Here is a 15,881-nt window from a genome sequence, read left to right as displayed (position 1 = left end):
TCAAAAGCATGAATTTTTCGGCACTCAGCTTTCTTCACAGTCCAACTCTCACATCCATACATGACCACTGGAAAAACCACAGCCTTGACTAGACGGACCTTTGTTGGCAAAGTAATGTCTCTGCTTTTTAATATGCTATCTAGGTACATTACATAGTAACAAATAACTGAACCACATGGAAATGTGTGCAGTGTATACTGTAGGATGTTAAGACAGAAAGGACAAAAACACAGGATCGAGTCTATATAAAAATACATAAACATATCATGAACCAAGTCTAGGGGACACTTTAAAAGTATAGCAAACATTTGCTGCTCCCTTGGTTATTTTTAAAGTATATCTATTTTTTGAAAGTGCTGTAAGGAGTTTCAAAAAGTGTGCTGTGGCTCCTGTTCTTGAGAACTTCCAGTCCTTGGGAAAAACCAGTGTCAGGCTGCTCCTGGGAGCAATGCTTGTGACTCCCAGCCCAGAGAGGGGCAGGCCAAACGTGAGAAGTACGGGGGCCAACTAAAGGCCGGTATGGCTTCCAAGAGAAGCAACTGACATCCTCTTTTTACAGAAAGGTGGTTTTCAGTAAGGAAGAAACTACACTTGATAAATAACTATGCATGTGTGCATGTGCGTGTGTATGTGAGCAAAAAGAAATCCAGCCTTAGAAAACCCCCCAGTCCGAGTGCCCAGGGTTTACAGCAGTGCTGGGCTCAGTTCTCTGGCTCAGGGAGATTTTGGGGGACTCTCAGACAAGTCTTGAACTCTCTCAACTATTCCAGTCAGCTCCAGGCCAAACCATGCTGTGGTTGCCATCCGCAAGCAGGTGATATGGTGTGACATGTACAGCTGGGATGTTCTAAAGTTGACTGAACTCTCACTGGCTACAATACATCATATGTGAGGCCTGTGCAAAATTAGGAAAATTACAGCACTGGTAAGGAGGTCATGACATCTGGGAAAGTACTTTTTAAAAATAAACAACTTAAGTAACTTGGCAAAACAAGCTACTATAGAAACATAAAACTCTATTTCTGCTCATCTAATTTCTTGATGAAATACAGTTAATGTTCATATACCTGTTACAAAACACATTTATAAGAGTAAATGGATCATAGTAAACAAACTAGAAAACCACTGATCATGCTGTCATTAAAAGATTTTTTTGGACACTTGCTTTTGATTGGGATTTCATGTCCTATTTGGGCCTCCCAGTTGGCACAGTGGTAAAGAATCTGCCTGCCGGTGCAGGAGAAACAAAAGACTCAGGTTCGATCCCTGAGTCAGGAAGATCCCCTGAAGAAGGAAATAGCAACCCACTCCAGTATTCTTGCCTGGGAAATCCCATGGACAGAAGAGCCTGGTGGGCTATAGTCCATGGGGTCGCAGAGTCAGACACAACTGAGCATGCATGTATACTCTACACACAGGCTCATGTCCTATTCCTAGGAAATTTTTCTGTTGGCACTATTGCTTCTGGTCTGAGAAATGGATCAATAGTTCAACAATCTCTGATGTTCCAGAAAAACACGCTGGCTCCCAGGCCTGAACCAACCCATGATCCTCAGCTGAATCAAGTCCCTCAGCCATTCCAGACTCAACCATTTTTGAAAAGGTGAGAGCTCTCCTCCTGCCAACAAAGAATCTTCTAACTGAGCCCCAGGGGCACTCAGCAAAAAGTTTAGGTGTCAGGTTCCTGGTTCAATCCCCTTATTTAGCAAGAACAACGTTGTATTTGCGAAACTTCTGGTTCCCTTTGTGAAATGGAGAAGTGCTGAGTCATCTTTCTGAGGTATTCCTGCAATGAGCTTCCTAGATTTCCCAAGACTTTTTCTATTTCATTTTTCCTAAATTAAGAAATTAGAATGAGTGGCCTAGTAAATGTCACAGAAGGTTGGAAAGCACAGGTGTTGACGGCTAGGGCTGCTTCAGGTTCAGGAGGTTCTAAGTAGGACGTGTCCTTTTTCTGGGCTGTGGGCTCCATCCACAGACATGGGAAAGATGGCCCAGACCCTGCCCTGGGAAACGTGGGGCCTGGCTACACAGTGTTCCTTCCTCCAACACTGTCTCCTTCAGTGGCTGCTTTGAGTTTTAACTGGAACTTTTTGTTCCAGCTGCTCCCTGAACCGAGCCTCTGTGATCTTGATAAGGGAGGTACCTTTCCTATTTTTTCTGGCTTCCCAGCCCTGCATCTTGGCGTGGTTTCCAGCCTTATTGTTTTGCAGTCTGTTTGAATAACCAAGCTCTCTGGAGAGGGTTCCATGACAACCCTTCCCCACCCCGCCTACAGTAGGCAGTGCCACGGATAGGGTTGGGGTGGCTGGATGCAGTCCTCATGCTGTCCTCTCAATTCTGACCTTTCACCTCAGAGGCCCGCCGGGCAACCATGGGTACAGTCTGGGCAAGGACTTCTCACAGCTAAGGGGTCATGGAAAAAAACACAACAAAAAAAAGCTTTTTGATCTTGGAGTCTGCCTTGCCTGGGCAGCCTTTGTGACTCTGCTCAGCGGGTACCTCAGTGCCCTCAAAGGCAGGGAGGCCACCGTGGAAATCACTTTGGGGAGGAGTGGGCAGTAGAATGGAGTAGTTAATGGAGGCCTCCGAGCCTCACCGCTTGCCAGCCAGGAGGCCTTGAGCACACCACTTAACTTAAACTGGGGCTTTGGTAATTCCAACCTGCAAGGTTGAAAGAAGCAATTCAAAAACGCAGGATCCATAAGCTCTCAATAATACAACCACTGATACTAGTCGCAGGGTAGTGGGGACAAGGGGAAGTCTTATCTGCCTTGCTTCAGAAAACAATCCCTATTAGCCCCGGCTCATCTGGCGCCCACCCTCATCCCTGTCTGGGAGGTAGAAGGCCCTGTCCCAGCTGGGATGGTCCAGGCATCGGCACCCAGTCCTTCTTTAATCCCAGTCCTTGGATTGCTGTGGCGTCTGTCCTAGGATGACTATGCAGCCAAATTCAACACACACTGCTCAGGTTGGGTATGAGGCAGGCTGGAGTGTTGCCTAGGAATCGTTGCCAACGTTGTAGTGTGCAGGAAGAAGGAGAACTGAAATTCTCCAGGAAATGTGGACTGACCCAGGTGAAGGTTAGAATTTACAGTCTACTTTGGGAGATCCCGAGAAACAGAGGATTTCAGAAAAGGGATGTACTCCCACAAGGCTCGTCAGGAAGGGCTTCAGGAGGTGGCGTCTACTTTCCTTAATGTGCCAGGGTCCTCTCTCCCGAGCTTCTTTTTTTTTTTTTCCTCCCCAGCTTCTGGGCAACAACTTTTCAACAAAGCTCCTTTGACCTGAGCCTGTGGGCCTTCAGCAAGAGGTTTAGAAAAACTGCTTAGAAAACAGCTCAGTGCCAGAGAACTGGGTTGGGTGCAAGGGTGCTGCTGGGTCCTGGGAGTCCTGGTTTCCAGACCGATTCTGCAATCCAGGTCCCTTCCTTGCCTACAATATAAGGTGATTAGGGAGGTGGTCGGAAGCCTATCAACCTCTCCTCCTGCTTGCAAAGTCTAGTCCCTGCCCCCATCTGTCAAGCCATACATCTGGGCACCTGGGGCAGAAGCCCCAACAGGACAGAGCTGACTCATTACCGTAACAGGGTGCGTTTGATATTGCTTTCTGGACCTGGAAAAAGACCAGAGTGCCAAGGAGGGGCCGGCCTATAAGGGTTTCCTGTTTCTCTTTGAGCTGACAGGTCGGGGGTCAGCATCCTGGGTGCAGCCCCTGCCAAAAAGGACCGTGTTCCCTGGAGCGCTGGGCGTGGCCTGCCCGCGGCTGGTCTGGGCTGACGCGGGAGCCGGGCGGCCGCGTCCCCGCCCTCGTGTCTGCAGAGCGGGTGGGGGAGGGGTCGTTCTCAGCCGGGACGCTCCTGGAGGTCACGTGCGCCCTGCGGCCCGCAGCACAGGCCCTGACCGAGCGGAGGTCGCAGTCCGACCCGTGGATGGCCCGACCGACCCGTGCCTCCCGAGGCTCCACACCCTGGAGGACTGCGCTCGGCACATCCATCTGTCAGTTTCCTGCGGGACCTCCCCCAGGAAGTAACCCGGCTTCCAGTCGCCAGGCCCATCAGTTCCATTAAGCCCAAAAGGCTGGAATCTCCCAGGCTCCGGGCCCCTCAGAACGGAGGGTGGAGTTAGCGGAGGTCGCTTTGACTTGATACAGTGGGCATGAGGGCTGGATGAGAGGAGAGGGTGGGGATAACTGTTGTGCACATCAGAGATGTAACAGGCAGCAACCAGCCCTCACCCACAGCGTGGATAATTGGAGAGCTTAATAAAGGGGCTGTTTAGAGCTGGCTCAGATGGTAAAGAATCTGCTTGCAATGCAGGAGACCTGGGTTCGATCCCTGGGTTGGTAAGATACCCTGGAGAAGAAAACAGCAACCCACTCCAGTATTCTTGCCTGGAGAATTCCCATGAATAGAGGAGCCTAGCAGGCTACAGTCCATGGGGTTGCAAAGAGTCAGACACGACTGAGCAACTGACACTTAGAAAGAAGAGGATCATGGCCCAGGCCTCGCAGCAGCCTCCGTGTTTCCTGAGGCCTGGCCTGGCAGGAGTCCGGGCAGCCTGGTGGGACCTGAGTCCACAGAGCCTGCAGTGGGGTAAGGGAATAGGCCAGCCTCACTGGCTCCTGCTGTGTATCTCCGCTGTGTGCCCCCAGGCTGAGCCCAGCCTGGTCCTCTACGGAGAAGGGCCGACTGGTGAGAGGAGGCCCAGGGCCAAATGTCCAGCACTGCAGTGTAGAGATAACTATTACAAAGAGCTGCATCCAGATGCAGCCAGTTACCCTAATAGCACAGAGAACTATAGTCAATATCTTGTAATAACCTATAACAGAAAACACTTTCGAAAATATGTGTGTATGTATAATGGACTCATCTTGCTGTGCGCCTGAAACACTATAAGTCAGCTCTACTTCAATAATATATATATATTAAAAGTAATTAATTTAAAAAAAAAGTTACCCTAAAACACCGGGCCTCTTGCTGGGCTGGGTTTGTGTTCTCCAGCCATTCACTGAGGCCACAGCCCTGAGGGCAGTGCTGTCTGCAGCTGGCGCATGCCAGGTTTTCTGTCCAGAAAAGCCCTAGATCACGTGCCCCTTTTCCGGGTCAGGCTTATGCAGAGTCTGAGCTGATGGAAAACACCTGTGAGTGCAAATAGCTGAAAAATGAAAACCCCTGTACTTCTTATCCCAACAACATAAAATGCTAAAAGGAATTTTGCTTTTACAAAATCCAGTAAACCACCCTCCATTGTACCTGCCAAACAAAAGGGCACCTTCGTTAAGCAGAGGGATGACAAAACAGGTTACAGACACTTGTTTTCATGTTCACGGCACAGATGTAAGGACCAGTCTCATTTTCTGCCCACAGGAGTCAATAGTCCTCAAAAGAGTTGAGGGAAAGCCTCATTTATTGGCTACTTTCTAGCTGTGTAACCTCTGACATGTTTCTTAACCTCTCTCTGCCTCTGTCCTTTTATCTGTAAAAGGGAATCAGATTTGCCTTCTAGGGTTTTATGAGGATTCAATGAGTCCATCTCTGGAAAGCATGTGAAGTCTGGGACATTGTAACATGTCTGGGACATTGTAACATGGTCATACTACCATGAGCACACACTATGATCATGTGTCGGCCCAGAGGTGGTGCACACCCTGTTCCCCACCCCAGGAGACCACAGCTTCTAGGCTTTCTCAACACCCAGAGCAGACCAGGGATTTAGTGGAGCCATGGGTCTCCTGGCTTGTGTTCCCTGGGAAGAGATGTCTCCAGGAACTCTCTCTGAGCCCTGCCTCTTCTAGCCCGTGTGCCAGGCACCTGCTTCTGTGTATGCTTGGTGGTAAAAAGTGGCTCTGAATTGGGATTCAGAAGACAGAGCAACAGTTGAGTGACCTTAATCTCTGGACCTCAGGGTTCCTATCTGTAAAGTAGAGATAATAATTGTCTTCCCCACGTACTCACATGCAGGCTGGTTATAAAGATCACATGTGGAATAACTACCTTTTCCCAGATGTAACCATCGTGCCTTCAATTCCAAATTGCATTCTTGGTTTAAAAATTATTTGGCCGCACTGGGTCTTAGTTTTGGCATGCAGGATCTTAGTTGTGGCATGTGGGATCTAGTTCCCTGACCAAGGATCAAATCTGGGCCCCCTGCATTAGGAGTATTTGAGTCTTAGCCACTGGACCACCCGGGAAGTCCCCAAACTGAATTCTAATGCTCAACTGGGGATAAAATGGATTAAAATAAACCAACCTCAATGGGTGTGAAAGGGCCTTAGAGTTGCTCCTTTGCCACGTGGAGTCGTGGGCTATTCCCACTGCCAGGCTGCTGCAGGGAGGGGCCACTAGTCCAAGAGAACCCTTGCTGGGGATGGGGGTGAAGGGAGATGTCACATCTCAGCTGGTTCCCAGGTTCCAGGAGGAAGCAGGGATTCTACCCCATCCAGCCCAGCGTTGGTCTGGGGGTGGGGTAAGAAGAAGGGTCCCCGGAAGAAGTGACGCTGGCACTGGGGCCCCATAGGGCTCAGAGGGAGCGGGTGAGGTGAGTGGATGTGAAGCAACCAGTTCCTTTTACAAGCAAAGCTTCTAGTTGCAGCTGCATGTAGGGGAAAGTGCCAGGGGGAGGAAAGGGGCCCTGTGAACAGAGCACCCTTCAGTGGGGGAGATAAAAATAGAAAGAGCTCTCCTCACCCCCACCCCTGCTGAGGAATGCACATGAACAGCCACCCTCAAAGCAACTACACAAATGACCAAATGACTTGATGAAATGAGATACCCTGCATAGCAGGTGCACAATGAATCTGCATCCCTTACACACCCCCTTACACATGTATATGCACATACACAACTGCTTTCGGCTTCCCCACCAGACTTTCTGCAAATGCCAAGCACCCACTGTGTGCTGGGCACTGCGCAAGTTTCAAGGGACCAGGCACAAGAGCTGGCCTTGGCCTCTTGGAACCCCAAGGCTGCTGGTTAAGACCGCCCTGAGCCCAGGAGGATGAGATGGTAGGATGGCATCACCGACTCAATGGACACAAGTTTGAGTAAACCCCGGGAGTTGGTGATGGACAGGGAGGCCTTGCATGCTACGGTTCATGGGGTCGCAAAGAGTCAGACACAACTGAGCAACTGAACTGAACTGAGCCCAGGAGAGAATTGGAACCCTGACCGGGGCCCTGGAGATATGCTCCAGACCCAGGGGTGCTGGTGGATGGGCCTTCAGGCTGAAGGAAGAACAGACACACCACGACGGGGAGGGAGCTTCAAGGTGACGGTGGAGAGCAGGTTAGGAGGAGGGAGGGTCCTGGGCAGTGTTTTCTTGTTACACATCTACTTGATCTATTCCTTTGATACCTCCTGGAGAGGTGTACCTAGGCTGCCCACCCTGCAGGTATCCCCATAACTGGCACTTGGTAACCCCAGCATGGGGCCCCTGTCATGGCCTGGGGGGGTGGGGGCAGTGCAGCCCTTGCCCCTAGTGACAGCACAGTGGGCTAGAAGAGTCCATAAGACAGTCCTGCCCTCTGGGTGCCAGGGGAACATTCTAACCCATCGGAGTCCTCATGGGCTGAAGGTTCTCCCAGAGGTGGCTCCCAGGACTAACTCCAGACACAGGGCCTGGGGTGCCACCCATCACTTCTTTCCTCCTGTTCTCTGGTCACCCTTCTCCTCCAGCTTTTGGGGGCAGGGAGCCAGTTCCCCCAACTCAAGTTCTCTGTAGGATGGCCATGGGGGACCAGATGGGAATGGACAAGAGGAGGATGATAAGAACCCTCCTCAGTGGTCCGCCCCTTGCAGAGGCTACCCCCTCACACTGCCCAGAAGAATCAACTCCTCCGTGATGATGGAAGCTTCTGTCTCCTCCTCTAGTCACAAATTTGCATGAAGAATTGGGAGCCTGGATAGAGGGGAGGGACAGCTCTGAAAGTTGAGCCCTGGAGGTTGGGGCCAATCTGAAATTTGCCTCAGAGCAGACTGAGAATAACAGCTATGCATTAGCCCGAACTACATGCCCGACACTGTGCCGGGCCCTTTGCATACAGTATCTAATCCTCACCACAGCTTATGAGGCAGGCATTCTAGACCCACTTGACAGATGAGAAAACTGAGGTACAGCAAGTTTAATTTAGTTGCCCAGAGTCACTCAACCACCTGAGAGGAGTGGCCTCTGGTTCTGCTGGCACTGTCCTTTCTGACTGAGGGCCCCTTGGCAAGCTCCCAGGGCCTGTGTAGATTGTGGGTGAACGACTGAGGCTGGACTGGGATCTGCCACCCCAGGAACTGTGTGTGGAAGGCTGATTTGGGGAACGTGGCAGCTCTGTCACAGATGGGCTGGGGCTATGGGTGCCCCACCCGCCAGCAGGGCGCAATGGAAGGGGTTTGCACAGGCCGTCTCACTCCCATGGTCACCAGGACTAACCTGAAGTTAGTGGGGGTCCCCAAGCCTGAGCTTCCAGCGTGGGTGAAGGCCGCTTCCCAGTTGATGCACTTGGAAAAGCCCCTGCCTCTACCATGGCCACAGAGTGCTGCGTAATTTCCTCTCTGGGTCAGTCTGCCACCAAGAGCTATGACAGGGCCATGAGTCAGGCTCAGCTTGTCACTGACAAGCCACCAGCTGCCTGGCTTCCAGCCGACTCGGTGGATATAAGTGGCTGCCCTGCCTTCCCCCACCTCTGCCCCATCCTGCAAGGATGGTCAGACAGACATCCACTGGGGTCACACCAGACCCAGGGCATGTCAGGAGCTGGAAGCAGTTCTGGGCTGTGGCTGGCATGACTGTGACTGAGGCAGACCATCACCAGATCGGCTATGAGCTTCCAGGGTCAGGAATCGAGGTGCTCCCAGCCAACTGTTTGAACTGATTGCCCCACTCAACTCCCTCGTAAGAACATTCTTCACCTTCCCCTCAAGTTCAGAAGTCCCACAGAGGAATTTGGGCTTCCCAGGTGGCACTAGTGATAAAGAACCTGTCTGCCAATGCAGGAGGCATAAGAGATGTGGGTTCGATCCCTGAGTCAGGAAGATCCCCTGGAGGAGCGCATGGCCACCTACTCCAATATTCTTGCCTGGAGAATTCCATGGACAGAGGAGCCTGGTGGGCTACCGTCCATAGGGTCGCAAAGAGTCGGACATGACTGAAGCGACTTGGCACACACAGAGGCATTTACTCCTCTCAGAAAAAGGCACTTAACCTAGGTAGGTTAAAAAAAAATTAGTGGTTACTTCAGCTGCCTTCAAGGAATTCACCATGTACAGAGAAGGCCTTGAAACTCAACAACTGGCTTTTAGAAAACCAGAAGGCTAATCTTTGGATCCCTTGTTCTGTGTTGACAGTGGGTCCCCCTTTGGGGTGGGCAGGCACAGGCTGGGGTGCCAGTCATCCTGCTGGGCAATTTGACGCCACGTGCTCTGTGTCACCAAGACTGTGATTCAGCCTCACACTTGCCAAGGCTCGTTCATATTCACAGAGGGGCGAAACTGCTCTGTAGGCACTTTTCAAAGCAAGGGCTCTCCACCTCCTGGAGGAAAAACCAGGATACACCAGAGATGGGCCTTTCCAGCCGCCCAGGGGAGGGGCTGTCAGAGCCAAGACCGGGCGGTGTTCAGCTCTGTGTCTGTTAGATGACTAAAGGAATAACAGAAAAACCATGAAGCAAAGCTGATGTAAACCCTAAAGCCCATACTTTCCCGTGTAGGTGCTCCCTGATCTCTTGCTTCTGAGCACAAAGGAGTGATGCTTGTGGGGTCCTCATGAGGAAGCCTGGACCTAGAGGTCGGCCGGGGACAAAGAGGCCTGGGCACCCCAGGGGCTTGCCCTCCCTCAGCCTCTCTGCACCACCCTTTGAGGGAATGAGATTACTCTGTATTTGGGCTATTGCTGGAATTATCAAATTTGTGTTGGCTGAGACCCTCAAAAGATTTTTGGGGTTTTTTGGTTTGTTTTTTTTTTTTTCTTTTCACTGTGCTCCACACAAAGAACAAAAGCCAGCTTGCTGACAGGTGCGGAGGGTCCAGGCTAGATGAGCAGGGTCCAGCTGCCCCGACAGAGCGGGCAGGCAGCTCCCCACGCTGCCGGCTCCACAGCACCATGGCATCCTCCCCACCTTCAGCTGGGTCTGTGGGTTGGACAGCAGCTGCCAACACAGTTCTCTGCCCCTGCAGAGAGAGGGCCCAGGCATCTTGGCTTGGGATGGCTTTTTTTTTTCTCTTTCCTTTTTCCTTCCCTTTTCTTTTTTTGCCTTCTCTTTACTTAATGTATGTGTCAACCTGGCTGGTGGAGACCAGAAGCCAGAGAGGGTGTGGCCCTGAACAGAGGCACCCCATGGGGGTGAGGGCTCAGCAGGGAGGCCTGGGTGAGGAGTGGCTCCCAGACCAGCCCACAAGGCAGGCAGATCCTGCTTGTCTCCCTGACACTCGGTTCCCCAGGATCCAGCTAGGAGATACCTATAGGGAGACACCTATAGGAGGGAACAGAGGCAGGGGGAGACACCAACATCAACGGTGTATGAGACTGATTACATTCATGGCTAAAACACCAGAGTCTGTTGGATCAGAAATACAGAAGGTGTTGGAGCCCAGCTGGATAATTCAAGTTCACTCCCGTGCTGGGGGTCAGGGCGTCCCCATGGTGGGATTTTTTACTTGCTGGGACCTTCCACAGAAGTGTGTTTTGACCATTCTCTGAACCATAAACAAAAACTCTCATGGTAAACAGCTTTCAAAGACAGTTATCTCTAAAAGGAAATTGGGACTTTATTTTCCCACAAGAAGTTCAAGGAATTGTGATTACTCAGAACTCCCTCTCGACATTCTTGTGAACATTTGAGAAATTCCCAGCGCCTCCTGTTGCCCCAAGAGCGGGAAGCCAGGGATGCACCGACTCACACACAGCCACGCAAGTGCTTTTGGGCTCATAGCAACTGCATAAATCATTGCATAACTGCAACTGTGTGTTTACTTTGATAATGAGAGGAAATGCAAATAAAGAAGTAATGACTTTGGGTAAAATTATGCCTAGAAAATGACTTTCTATTCTCTATCTCTCCTGTCCCCTTAAAAGTTCTCCTCTCAAGATCTCTTCTCCAGGAACTTAGCTCCCAGAGTGGTTTTCCAGGATTGCTAAGGGACATGTGACAATCTCTGTCATTAACTCCATGAGCCCTCTACTTTGGGGCTCAAAGTTTCCCTCAGGCCCAGAGATGGATGCAGGGACTCTCCAGGCTAGAAGAGCCTCTGGCCAGCAGCCAACTTCCAATGCAAAGTGCAACTCCAGTCACGAAAAAGACCTGGGAAGTCTTGCCAAGTGCTGAAGACTGCCAGAAAAGAAGAAAGGGCCTGCATAAGCCTGCCCCCATCTCCTCATGGAGAGAGCCAGCTCAACTTGTTCACCTACAACCATGGAGGGTGAGCACGTGGGAGCTGGATGTGTCCGGGGGAGTCTGATAAGGGGGCTGCCAAGAGCCTAAAGAGAGTATCTGCTCACATGTCGGCTGCAGCAAGCAGGAGGGAACAGCCCCCGGACAGCAGAGAATTCCAAAAAATAAGGCTTTCCAGGATTTTCTGCCTAGGTGAGCATTGTAGGCAGGTAGGCATATGCCTCAATTTCTTAAAAATGGTATGTTTTTAAAAAGAAGTATAGATGGAAGGAAGGAAAGAGGGAGAGAAGGAGGGGAATGAGGAAGGAGTGAAAAGAAGGAAGGGGGAAGGGATGGAAGAAGGAAAGAAAAGGAGACAGATAAAAATTCTAGATCTGTGCAGTTTGATATGTTAGCTTCTGCTCACATGTGACTGTTGAGCACTTGACATATGGCTGATCTACACTGAGATATGCTGTAAGCTGGATTTCAAAGACTTAGTATGAAAAAAGAGTGTTAAAATTTTTTTTTTGGTCAAGTACATACTGAAAGGATATTTTGAAGATTTTGGATTAAGCAAAACTATTTTAATAATATATTATTAAAATTAATGTCACTGATTTTCCACTCCTTTTACTGTGCCTTCTAGAACCTTTACATCCGTGGCCCGCACTCCGCGTGTACTTGCTGGGGGGCGGGAACCATCCGGCGCGCCGCGCCGCAGTGGAAAGGAGGCGGGGCCGCAGTCCCACCGCTAGTTCCCACCAAGCTGTTCAGGTCTTTAGCCCCGCCCCTTTCCCCAGACCGAGAGTAACTGGCCCGGGCTTGCGATGCCTTGATTCCTCCATTCTCCACATGAGATCCGAACATCTCCCTGGAAAAATCCTTTCTGTTTTAAGCCGCTAGTTTCTGACCTGCTTGACCTTTTAAAATCCTCAGCTTCATCTGAGGGCGCGCAGGGGCTTTCTTGCACTCTTGTTTGAGAAAGCCGGTAGGTGGCTGTGTGATAGTAACGGAAACTTTGAATAGGATGTGTGAGTCGTGGGAGGGTTTGGTTAAGCCTCAGTGGGGCTGAGGCACTGGCAGACACTGTTCAAGTTTGAATCCAGGTTCAGCAGTAGATATTTAGGAGAGTTTTTTTAAAGTGGTACTGGAGAACATCATAGCAACATTAAGGAAACATTTCTTCCAAAAGTACCAGTTGAGCGCCCTGTCTATGTCTGAGAGTTCATTGGGTGAGGAGTACAGCAGGCTGTGCTGGACCCTGGAGGCAGGAGAAAAGGCTGCGTGTGTGATGCAAATGGAAAGGATCCAGGTGCCAGCAGCCCAACCGCTCAGCTTCCCAGACCTCCAGCCCATGTGTGCACCTCGGCCATAATTACAGTCGTACATTTACACGTTTTGCTTTATACTTCTTTCTCGAAAGTGCTCGTAAGCATTTTCCATGTTATTTCTCATATACGTTTAGTACTCAAGTAAGATTCCACCAAGTGACTATCGCTTTGTAAACTTCAGTGGAACATTTAAATAGTTTCAAGCTTTGTTCATTTGAATAAAATAGCAGCAAAATGCAATTTTGCTTTCCCTGCTGTCTTTTTTCGGGGATTTATTTTCCTTGTGATTAATTTTCAGGAAGGAAAGAAACTACCGTGTTCAAGGGTATGAATGTTTTTCTACCTCTTCACAGATATTGCTAAGGTGCTGTCCAAAAGGCATGTATGAACTTATATTGCTCACAGTGATGGATGTCTGTGCTGAAGTTTCTTGCAGCTTTGCCAGGATTGAAGTGTTACAGCATATATATTTTTTACAGCTTTCAAATTTGTAAATGTGTATATATGTATATATATTTTCAAATTTAAATGCTTTAAAAATGGAAACTGAGATTTTTGAGGCTCTTATAAGCAAAATATTTATAGACAAGTAACACAAAAAATACATATTATATATATGTGTGTGTGTGTATATATATATATATATATATTTCCTGCCTAAAAATGCCAAGATATTGTCTTGAACATTTCTGGACTTTACATGCATTTCTATTTTTAAAATTGTTCTGCACAGGGGCTTCCCTGGTGGCTCAGTGGTAAAGAATCTCTTGCCGATGCAACAGACATGGGTTTGATTCCTAATCTAGGAAGATCTCACATGCGGAGCAACTAAGCCAGAACTACTGAGCCTGTGCTCGAGAGCTTGAGCCACAACCACCGAGCCCCGACGCTGCAACTCCTGAACCCCAGAGCCCTACTGAGCTCACGCACCCTACAGCCTGTGCTCCACAACAAAAGAAGCCACTGCGATGAGAAGCCCGTGCATTAGAGTAGCCCCCGCTGGATGCAGCTAGAGAAAAGCCCACACAGCAGCAAAGACTCGCACAGCCAAAAATAAATGATTCGTAAAAACTGTTCTGCACAGAAGATATGTCCCTTATCCACTTATGAATATATGCAATCATTTATTTATATCAATATGGACTTGTTTTAGACTTCGGGTTATAGTCAATACTACTTTATTTATTGTACTGCTCAAAATTTTCCGCTTAGCCATTGGGCACTCGGTCAGTTGAGTCCTGTGCCCCTTTGCCATTTCTCTATCCATGTGTTTGTTTTGTGAGCACTTCCTTTCTCTCTGGCACTACAGGATGCTTCAGTTTCATCTTGTATATTTCCCACCTCAGTCCTGGAGTCAGACCATTCTCCAGGGAGCCCTGGTTCCTGTTATGGGAGAATGATTCTAGAAACCAAGATTCAGGTACTTGGTGTTGCTCATTGTTACTAGAGTGTCGTTTCCCAGGTAACAGAGCAAAGATAAAAATGTGTTTACTAGTCTATATATAGACATCCATAACTATTTCCATATGTAACAATCTGTGTCTATAGTAAGATAAACATGAATTCTTACTTTGCCTACAACTCTACTCCAGTACCACATGGATCATTCTAGTCTTGCTTATCTTTCCACTCTGATTCTGATGCATTTTAAAGGCCTCATCCCAGGGAGGGCTGATCACCCCTTTTGAAGAATTTCTTTTCTAGAAGCATGTTGTCTGTGAAGGGGGAAGAAAAGTCACGCCTAATTTCTGTCAACAGAGAGGGGGAAATATCGTCAATTGGCAAAAAGTTTTAAATGTCCTTAAAGTTATCCGTTGAATCTGTTGCTGACGGAAACAGAGAAGTCTGCATAAAGTCCCCAAAGCACAAGGTCTACACAGGTGACTCTGGGTCCAAGGCCTGGCTGACTTTGCTCCCAGCGTTTCCCTCTTAGCAGAGTCCTAGTGACTCCTGACCATAACCCACAGGAGGACCCCAAACACAACTGTCCATCTTCCAAAGTCATGCTTCTCATGTCCCTCTCGACGAGGTCGTGTCTCAGACCAGAGGGGCTCCCCCAGCTTGGCTCACTGACATTGGTCACCTCCAACTGCAGCTTACCAGCATGATGTCCCACAGAAAGACTGTCCATGTCAGCCCAGCGGTGCTCAGGGAGCACCTTCTGTGCCCTCTTGGCCTGGCTCCTCACCGCCCAGGAGTTGTGGCTCTCCCTTTGACACAGACATATGCAGCAAGTTTCTCCCTCCCTTCTCAAGCCCTTCATGGGATACGTTTGGCCATATTGGTGTGGGATTCTCCATCCAAGCAGGCAGACTCCTTGTGAAACAAAGTTTATGTTTAATTACACAAGTAGTGATAATCAGAACATTTTCCATGGGTTGGCTCTGTTCAGAGCATTTTGCTTCTATGAGTTTAATCCTCATAACAAGTCATTATTAGCCCTATCTTTTTAGAAGAAAAAAGAAAAAAGTAAGGCTCATTGAGATTTAGTTTTGTGCCTCTTATACAGCTAATAACTAATAAAACCAGGATCTACACTAACCATGGCCATAGGTACTGCAGCTAAGCAATACATTGATGCAGGCTCATTGTCTAAAAATAAGTAAATAAAAATCCCCAAGCACAGAAATGTATAGTCTCTCTCTGTCACACCCTTCCAATTCTTCTCCTCCTCTTCCAATTCTTTTCCTCAGAGGTAACATCCTTCTAGAACTGTTTCTTGTGTGTGTGTGTGTGTGTGTGTGTGTGTGTGTGTGTCTGTTTGGCTTGTGGGATCTTAGTTCCCCCACCAAGGATGGAACCCGTGGCCCCTGCAGAGGAAGCATGGAGTCTTAACCAGTGGACCACCAGGGAATCCCCTAGACCTGTTTCTATGTATGATATAGTCTTAGGATCTGGGGGGGTCTTTAAATAGATGTATTACACTATATGTGCCATGCTTTTGACTTGTTAGTTTCATTTGTTAATATGCCTTAGAGGTCATGTCCTGCCAACATATGTAAATCCACCTCAGCCCTTCAAGCATTTTAAGGATTCCATGGTGTGAATGTCCCATAAATTATTTCTCTGGTCTCTGATTGATAGCCATTTAGGTTGTTTCTAATATTTTGCTTGAAAAACCACAGTGTGTTAAACATTCTTGAATATGCCTTTGTCAGAATGGCAGAGGGCAGATTCCAAGGAGTGGAATTT

The 15,881-nt window shown here is 48.9% G+C and overlaps 1 long non-coding RNA gene across 1 annotated transcript; it reads left to right on the top strand.

Moving 5' to 3' along the window:
- The first annotated feature begins 11,056 nt into the window (after window positions 1–11,056).
- LOC122706732 lies at window positions 11,057–15,314 on the top strand. Its single transcript, XR_006344448.1, has 2 exons — window positions 11,057–11,568; window positions 13,423–15,314. It is a non-coding gene; the product is annotated as an uncharacterized LOC122706732 (long non-coding RNA).
- Window positions 15,315–15,881: the final 567 nt, after the last annotated feature.

This window comes from Cervus elaphus, chromosome 13, assembly GCF_910594005.1.
Source record: "Cervus elaphus chromosome 13, mCerEla1.1, whole genome shotgun sequence".
NCBI classification, from domain to species: domain Eukaryota; kingdom Metazoa; phylum Chordata; class Mammalia; order Artiodactyla; family Cervidae; genus Cervus; species Cervus elaphus.
The sequence above is the reverse complement of the archived record's forward strand: the minus strand, read 5'-3'. Positions and strand labels throughout refer to the sequence as shown.